This window comes from Balaenoptera ricei, chromosome 8 (genome assembly GCF_028023285.1).
Source record: "Balaenoptera ricei isolate mBalRic1 chromosome 8, mBalRic1.hap2, whole genome shotgun sequence".
NCBI lineage: Eukaryota > Metazoa > Chordata > Mammalia > Artiodactyla > Balaenopteridae > Balaenoptera > Balaenoptera ricei.
Window position 1 is genome coordinate 24,481,328 of NC_082646.1, and position 2,493 is coordinate 24,483,820.

Below are 2,493 nucleotides of genomic sequence, written 5' to 3' on the forward strand. Positions count from 1 at the left end.
ATGAATCAGTAAAGGCAGATCTTGAGGGGCCTGGGTCCTTCCTATGACATTTAATATTATTAAATTCAAATATGCTTATGGGAAGTAAAATCAGTTATTATTCTTTAGTAAGCAGGCATTATTTCAATGAGGGTAGAAGGAGTTAGTCCAAAAAATAATGTTTAGATTTGATGGAATATGTATAAATAGGGTCTCAATCTGTAAAATTTACCAATCCATAATGCTAAAGACATTATAAATATGTAGTGATGCTATAAGAAAAATTATATAGTAATTTTTGTGTCAGACTCAGGGTGGGAGAAGAGAAACCATGTTTTTGGGGATGATACATCCTTAATCTTTTGCAATCACGTCATCCTGTTAGTGCTTTCGTCAAAGTCCAAAGAATATAGGGCCAAATGAATAGTGGCCCTGGACCACTGTTAATGAATTTAGTAACTGTTAGTGGTCACTGTTAATGGTCATTAGCAGACTGGTGATGTCATATATTGAGCACTTACTATTCACTAGGTATTTAACTAACAGCACCTCACTTTATCTGCATGATAGCCATATATTGTAGATATTATAGACATGGTAGATATTGTAACTGATAAGGAAACTATGAATCATTAAGTAATTTTCCAACATCCTTCTTTTATTTTTGAGAGCCAAACACTATATGCTTCAAGGAGACCAGGTTACTACAGAGCCATACCTATGCAGTAGTTCCAAAGCCTCATCAAACCATGACGACTCTCCGAAGTCTTACAGTTAGTAAGTAGTAAAAGTAGATTAAAAATAAAATACAATCTATCTCTATCTTTCAACTTGTGTTTAGATTACTTAATTTAATATTGTTATTAATAAGGTTGGATTTACATTTACCATGTCAATATTCTTTTTCTGTTGTCCCTTCTATTTTTGGTTCCCTTATTAACTCTTTAATTACTCCTTTTGGATTATTATTATTATTATTTTAGTATCCATTTTAATTTATCTATCAGCTTTTCCACTATCCCCTTTGTATTATTTTTTTTACTAGTTGCTCTAAGGATTACAAAGTACATACCTAACCATTTACTGTATAGTTAGAATTAATATTTTACCACTTCAAATAAAATGGAAAAACATTAGAACCATATAGGTCTCTTTGTTTTAATTGTTTTATATATCACCTCTACATACATTGAAAACCCCACCAAATAACATTATAATTTCCACTTTCCACTTTCAATACTTTAAAGACCTTAAGAGGAGAAAAATATTTTTTATATTTATCCAGATATACTTCCTTTAACAGTTCTTTTATAGCAGGTCTGCTGGTTATGAATTCTCTGAGTTTTCTTTCATCTGAGAATATCTTTGTTTGACCTTCATTTATAAAGAATATTTTTGCTAGCATAGAATTATGAGTTGACAGTTTTATCTTTCAGTACTTTAAATGTTGTTCCACTGTCTTCTGGCCTCCATGGTTTCTTATGAGAAATCCATCATATTTTAAATAATTGGTTTCCCTATAATAACATTTTTGTATAGCTACTTTCATTATTTTTTCTTTATTTCTGTTCTTCAGTAGTTTGGTTATTATGTGTCTAGGCATGGTTTTGTATGAATTTGTCTTCCTTAGGGCTTGCTGAGCTTCCTGCATCTGTAAATTTATATCTTTCACCAAATCTGGGAAATTTTCAGTCGCTATTTCTTCGAACAGCCTTTCTCCTCTCCTCATGGGACACTAACAAATTTTTCATATTGTCTCGCAAGTCTGTGATGCTCTGTTCATTTGTTTGTTTTAATTTCTCTCTGTTTCTCAGATTGGGAAATTTCTATTGCTCTATCTCCAAGTTCTATTGAGGCCATCCAGTGGGAAAATTATTTTTAAAGTTTCAGATGTTTTATTTTTCAGTTCTAAAATTTCCATTTGGTTCTTTTCTTATGATCTCTACTTCTCTTCTGAGAACTTGTTTTCCATCCTTTTCAAGTGTGTTTACCTTTACCTCATGCAAGATAATTCTAATAATTGTTTGAAAGCCTTTCAAGTCTCTGTCTGATAATTCCAGTATCCAGATCAGCTGTAGGTTAGTGTCTGATGATAGTCTTTTCCCTTGAGATTAGGTCACATTTTTCTGCTTCTTTGTCGAGTAATATTGGATTGTATCCTGGATGGTATAAATGCTATGTTGTGCATACTCCATAATGATTAAAACCCTCTAGAGAGGGTTGATTTATTTTTATTTGTTCTATTTTAGTTTAGATCAGTTAGGCTCAGATTGTAAGTTTTATCTTACCTTCTGTGGGTGGTGATTCATATTTCAGCTCAGTTCTCAACACCCTTGTTATAAGGTCCCATGCATGTGCAGTTTAGTGGTGTCCTGGGACTTGTGTGTGTTCATACACAGAATTAGAAGATTTTCTTCTCCAGCTCTCTCGTCTCCAATTTTCCCCTCACACTCTCTAGTTCCAGAAAAGTGGTGTTTCAATCAGAGTTTTAGCTGCACATGCCACCAGCAGGGT